At 35.2% G+C, this 6,921-nt stretch overlaps 1 long non-coding RNA gene across 1 annotated transcript; it reads left to right on the forward strand.

The window, feature by feature from the left end:
* The first annotated feature begins 1,670 nt into the window (after positions 1-1,670).
* Positions 1,671-5,652, forward strand: LOC107199788. The gene is made up of 4 exons (XR_001519304.2): positions 1,671-1,943; positions 2,611-2,680; positions 4,286-4,496; positions 5,299-5,652. It is a non-coding gene; the product is annotated as an uncharacterized LOC107199788 (long non-coding RNA).
* The last annotated feature ends 1,269 nt before the right edge of the window (positions 5,653-6,921 follow it).

The following is a 6,921-nucleotide window of genomic DNA, read 5'->3' on the forward strand; positions in this document are numbered from 1 at the left end:
TTTATTTTTGTTTTTTTATTTTGGTTTTTAATTATTTTTATTTTTATTTTGAATCACTTATTTTTTATTTTATTTTTTATTTTTATTTGTGTTTGTTTTCGTCTTTGTTTTTATTTTTGTTTATTTTTAGTTTTTAACTATTTTTATTTTTATCTTTAACATTACTTTTTATTTTTATTTATTTTTTATTATTATTTTTATTTATATTTTTTGGTTTTTACTTTTGTCTTTTATTTTTGTTTATTTTTATTTTATTTTTAAATTATTTTTATTTTAATTTTTATTCTTATTTTTATTTTTATTTTTGTTTGATTTCCTCTCAAGGCCCCAGTTGTTGATAACCAGAGGAGCAGTGGGAAATTCCTCCTCGTGTTCTTCCTTTCAGAGTTTATTTTCCTGCTGCTTTCCAGTGTCATCATTCACATAAAAAACTCCACAAGTTCATTAAATTCAAATTTAAAAATGATCTGAGGGTTACAAAAATTAATCACAATTTACAGAATTATAAATTTTATTAAACATATATAAATATATAAAATTTTAATACATATTATGTTCTTATAATATATAGCATGTTCTTATAATATATAATATCAATATAATATATAAAATATATAATTATAACATATAATAATAGCTTATGATAATATATAATATAAATTATAAAATATATAAAAATATAAATTATAAACGAAAATTTAGTTACAATATTACAAATAAAAAATTATATATAAATATAGGTAATTATAATATATAATAATGTAATATTTTATAAAATACATGATATAATGTAAATATAAAATATATATCATTATAAATTCTAAATTGCAATTGTTACAATATTACAAATTATAAATTATATAATATATAAATCTATAGAATTATATATTATTTTATAATATACATAATATAAATATAAAATACATAAATATAAATTCTAAATTACAATTTAGTTACAATATTATAAATTATTTATCAATATATATCATTATAATATGTAATATTTTATAATATAGAATGTATTATATAAATATAAAATATATATAAATATCAATTCTGAATTACAATTTAGTTGCAATATTATAAATTATAAAATATAGAAATATATATCATTATATCTATTATTTTATAATATGTATAATATATAAATATAAAATATACATGACTATAAATTCTAAATTACAATTTAGTTACAGTATTTTAAATTATATAATATAGAAATACATATAATTATATAATATTATTTTATAATATATATAGTATAATAGAAATAAAAATATTAAATATTATTAAATTGATATAAATTATTTATAATTATAATTATAAAATATTATTTATAGTAGTATTTATATTATATAATCATTTATATTATTAATTAATAATTATAATATAGATAATATAAATAAATATAAATTATAAATAATATAATATATATTATCAAATAATATATATTATAAAATATAATGTATAATATATATTATATATATACTCTATATATTATAAAATTATAATAAAATATAATAATATATATTATAAAACATAATATATAATATATATTTAAAATAAATATATAAAATGATATATTATAAAAGATATAAAATAATATAAAATATATTATAAAATATTATATTATAAAATATAATATAATATATATTAAAAATAATATAATAAAATTCTAATTAGATACAGATATAAAATAATATTTCCAGTGCCTCTGACTCCATCCAGGAGTTTCCCTGGAAGATGTGGAAATAGGCCTGGCCCAGGGAGCCTCTGAGTTTCCTCCAGATAATCTGAATTTCCCCCAGGGTTTGCTGCACTGGTTGATCCTGGACTATTTTAAATCCATTTCTAGGAATTTAAACCAAATTCCCTGCAGGTTTTTTCAGCAAGAATAAACAGAGAGGAGTGGTGGCCTTCGAAAAGTCAATTTTTCATCACAGGTGATAATTCCTCTCTTGTTTTCCCATTAAAAAAACCCTCACTCAGCCCTTAAAGCCGTCACTGGACCATAATTAACATTAAATTTAATTAACATTTTTTAATTAAAACATTAAAACCCCCAGGACATCGTGGGCAGCCAGGACAAATCAGTAAATTTGGCTCCTTGGAAAAAAATTCTGGAAAATTTGTGTTTTGATTTTGGAACAGGATCCAAAAGGTCTGGAAATGGCAGGAGAGCAGCTGTTGAATTCTTTTATTTTTTATTTTTCATTTTTTCCTTTTCTTTCCTTTGCCCAGGAATCCCCTGGAATATCAGGAAATTCTCATTTCACAGAGAGGCAGAGCCTGGGGCTGTTCATTCCCATCCCAAAGTGCAAAATTCCTGTAATTTCAGATTAAACCTCCATAAAAACATCACCTGATGTGGTAAATGTGGCAGAAAACCAAAAATTCCTGGGCTGGACCGTGACTTTTGCACTGAGACATTTGGAAAATGTATTTAAAAAATTAATATTGTAGTTTAAAAATTGTTTTATTGTTCTTGGTTTTCTCTTTGGGCCCCCAAAACAAAGCATTTCTCAGCTCAGAGGAGTCAGTCCAGCTCTGCTGGGCTTTTTTAGGAGTTTTATTTCCCTTTTCTCCACTGATGGATTCATTTCCACCCAGGGATTTTTGGGAACAGTTCCTGGCACATCCCTGTTGGTACCTGAGGTTTTGAGCTCCATCTGCTGACCTGGTGAGAGGCAATCCCCATTTTCCTCTGGAAAAAACTCTGATTTCCTCTAGAAAAATCTTTTCTTTTCCCTGGAAAAATCTTTTCTTTCCCCTGGAAAATCTCTTCCCTAGAAAATCTCTTATTTTTCCTGGAATATCTTTTCCTTCCCGTGGAAAATCTCTTATTTTCCCTAGAAAATCTCTTCTTTCTCCTGGAAAATCTCCTCTTTTCCCTAGAAAATCTCTTATTTTTCCTGGAAAATCTCTTCTTTCCTCTGGAAAATCTCTTCTCTTTCCCAGAAAATCTCTTCTTTTTCCTGGAATATCTTTTCCTTCCCCTAGAAAATCTTTTCTTTCCTCTGGAAGATCTCTTCCTTCTCCTGGAAAATCTCTTCCTTTTCCTGGAAAATCTCTTATTTTTATTCTTGGAAAATTCTTTCCTTTCCCTAGAAAATCTCTTCTTTTCTCTGGAAAATCTCTTTCTTCTCCTGGAAAATCTCTTCTTTTCCCTAGAAAATCTCTTTCTTCTCCTGGAAAATCTTCTTTCTCCTGGAAAATCTCTTCCTTCCCCTATAAAATCTCTTATTTTCCCTGGAAAATCTCCTCTTTTTCCTGGAAAATCCTTTCCTTCCCCTAGAAAATCTCCTCTTCCCCTGGAAAATCTCTTCCCTTTCCTGGAAAATCTCTTTCTTCTCCTAGAAAATCTTCTTTCCTCTGGAAAATCTCTTTTTTTCCCTGGAAAATCTCTTTTTTCCCTGCCTGCCTCCCTCCCTCCATGTGGACTCATTTCCCAGAGCAGGAGCGTTCCCTCCTCTCCCTTCTGCCGAGCTCCTTCCCTGATTCACAGCAAATTCCTTCTGCTCTTTCCACCAAAATTCCCCTTTTTGGCTGTGGGGGTTTTTCCCGAAGCCCTTGGGGAGCTCCTGGAAGCTCCCCCAGCTCCTGCTGTGTCCCTTTCCCCGGGAGCTGGGATCACTTCGGGAGGGTCCCCGAGGGCTCTGGGGTGGCCTTTGGGGCGGCTTTGGGGTGCCCTGGGGTCACCTGGCAGTTCTGTCCCCACAGTCCCAGCACGGGAGGTGCTTTAGGGTGTGTCCCTCACATTCATCTTCTCATTTCCTGCACATCCTGGAAAACCCCAACCAAAAACTGATCCAGGGGGGATCCTCATCCAGAGGAACCGCGGAGCTGCTCCTGGAGCTGGGCTGGGAGAGCTGGGGGTGCTCAGCTGGAGAGGAGAAGCTGCAGGGAGAGCTCAGAGCCCCTTGCAGGGCCTGAAGGGGCTCCAGGAGAGCTGGAGAGGGACTGGGGCCAAGGGCTGCAGGGCCAGGAGCCAGGGAATGGCTTCAGAGTAGGATTTGATGGGATCTTGGGCAGGGATTGTTCCCTGGCAGGGTGGGCAGGGGCTGGGATGGAATTGCCAGAGCAGCTGGGGCTGCCCCTGGATCCCTGGCAGTGCCCAAGGCCAGGCTGGACATTGGGAGCTCCTGGGACAGTGGGAGCTGTCCCTGCCATGGCTGGGGGGGATGGGAAGGGCTGTGACAGTCCCAAACCTCTCTGGGAATCCAGGATTCTCCCCAAAAGTCTCTATTTGACTTTCCTTGCCCCTGTGACCTTTTTGTTCCTCCAGCTGTTTACCCCTCCCAGTCTCCCAGAATTCAGGATGAATTTATTCACCAAGAGAAGCCTTTGCTCAGAAGAGCTGCTCAGACAAGTTCATTCCTGGCAGATTTCGGGGTGTTTGTCTCTCCACAAAAGCAGATCTGTGTTTGCTCTGCTCAGGCCCTGCCTGACTGCACTTCCTGTGTCTCCTGCAGACTGGATTTCATCACAGATTTACTGTAAGTGAATCACTGAGCCCTTTTATTGTTTTGTTTTTTTGCTCTGAGCCTCAGGGTGGTGAAATGCACTCACACAATGGCCCGAGGGCTCCAGGAGAGCCCAAACCCTGCCCCAGCTCAGCCACCTCCAACACCACCCAGCCAGGGAAAATCTGCTTTTTTTCCTTCCTGATCTCTTTGTGAGCTCTCCTTTGCACAGGCACAAACTGTGGCACCCCAGCCTCACAAAATCCCAGAATCCCAGACTGGAAGGGACCTTAAAAATCATCCCTAAAAACTCCAACCTCTTCCCAGGGTGGCACAATCCCCTTCACCCTCCGTGCCTGCAGCTTCAGGTGCTGCACATCCCAAGGAATTCCAGGACACAGGGAATGGCTCCCAGTGCCAGAGGACAGGGTAGGACTGGAAATTGGGGGCAGAATTTCTGAATTGGAGATGCCTCTTCACACATTTAAATGATTTTCCATCTACTCCAGTTTTCCCCAGCTGGCACATGAGGGTCCAGAGCATCCCAAAACACCAAGAGCCAGCACAGCAGAGTTTGCACTGGGAGCTTTTGTGGCTGATCACACCAATTTGGGGTTTCTGCAAGAGTTTTTTTTATTTTTCATGTCATGCCTCTATCAAAGAACTCAATTCTGCTTCTGTTCCTGGAAGAATGTTAAAAATGCAAGCAGCAAACACCAGGAGTGCCAAGGGATGAGGTCAGAGTTTGAAGGGATTTTGGTGTAATAGGTCTGGGATTTGTTTTAAGCTTTCAAAGTGTAATTTGAATCCTTCTTATTTTCCTTCCTTGTTTCAGTTTTCTGAGTTACCTGTGAGGGACCATGGAGGAACACAAGGCAGGGGCTGATTTCTCTCCCACTGTTATCCCAGAATTGTTCACATCCTGATTTCTGCCTGATGTGGAGCTGCCCCTGGAGCTGGCAATGGATTCATTTCCCCTCTCTCTGTGTGTGTTTCTTTCTGAGCACCTTCCTTATGGTTTTTGTAGATTTAAATTTATTTTTTTTCAAGATTCTGTGCCAGAAATTCAGCTGCAGGAAAATCAGGGGATCATTTATCCCTCACTGATTTGGCATTGACCTTGCTTCCCTCTCCCTAGGCTCAAATAAAGCCAATACACTGAATTATCCCTGATAATTCAGGTTCTGCAGATCTCCTGGGTTATTGGTATTATTTTGTTTTAATTGGATGTCGCATTAAATCCAGCTCTCTCTTCCCTCCACCTTCATTAAATCACTTTATTCTCCTCAATGTTTAATGAATCATTCCTCACCACCAATGGTGGAAATCCCATTTTCCATTCCCCTTTTCCCACTCCCCCCTCTCTCCTGGCAGGGAGGACTCCAGGACAGGGATTTCTCAGGCTTTGGCTCTCCAGGAATCTCCAGATAAATCAGAAACCAAAACCCTGCCCGAGTTTCCCCTGAAACCAAAACCCTGCCTGAGTTTTGGCAAAGGGCAAACGAACACGACCCATTCTGGGATTTCTGTACCAAAGCACAGGGGAGGGGAAACTCCCTCTGCCAAAGGCACAAAAATCTTTAATTTTAATTTTAATTTTAATTTTAATTTTAATTTTAATTTTAATTTTAATTTTAATTTTAATTTTAATTAATGAGTTCCTTCATCAATCAAATCTCACTAATTAAGGTGCCCCTCCAGTCTCAGAGTGCTCTGAGCGCTGTTTTGCTGTTTCATGGAGATGTTTCTGTGAAAAATGAGGTTTGTATTTTTTTATATAGAATTTTAAAGTTTAATAGAAAGACAATTAAGATATTAAAATAAAATATACAGATATGGCTGGGTGTCTCTGCATTCACCTTACTAACAAAGGATTGTCCCTTAAAAACAGAACCCTACTACATATCCATAAATTCTCATACATATTCAAACATTCTTCTTAAGTTTTAGATGTTTCTTTGTTCAGTTTTCACCTTGCTCCCTTCCCAATAAATCAATTTTCTTGGCACCACTGGGTTTTATATCCTCTGATAAAGGTGCAATAAATCCTTCTCTTGGAGGTCTTGGAGGACAAGATAATCTTAAGAATTCAGGGGGGGTCTCTGACCATCTTTTCAGTCTCTGGGTTATATAAACAAAAAGTAGTTTGTGCTTTAATATCATGTTATAGCCTAACATATAAATGTATATGTTAGGCTATAACTATTTCTAAGTTTCATCAATAACAGAAATAGAAGGAACTGTATTAACACAACAAAGTTTCCTAACCTTATACATGTAACATTCACTTTAATATTTGTGAAAAGCCAATAATATAATATGCAGTTATAAGAATATTAATGTTATTATTGTTGTTATTATTAATAATAATATATTGTTGCCTTAATACTACTACTATTAAATAGTAATAGTAATAATAATAATAAATTACTGCCACACTACTGTTATTATTAATAAT

The sequence above is a fragment of the Parus major genome, chromosome 1, assembly GCF_001522545.3.
Source record: "Parus major isolate Abel chromosome 1, Parus_major1.1, whole genome shotgun sequence".
NCBI lineage: Eukaryota > Metazoa > Chordata > Aves > Passeriformes > Paridae > Parus > Parus major.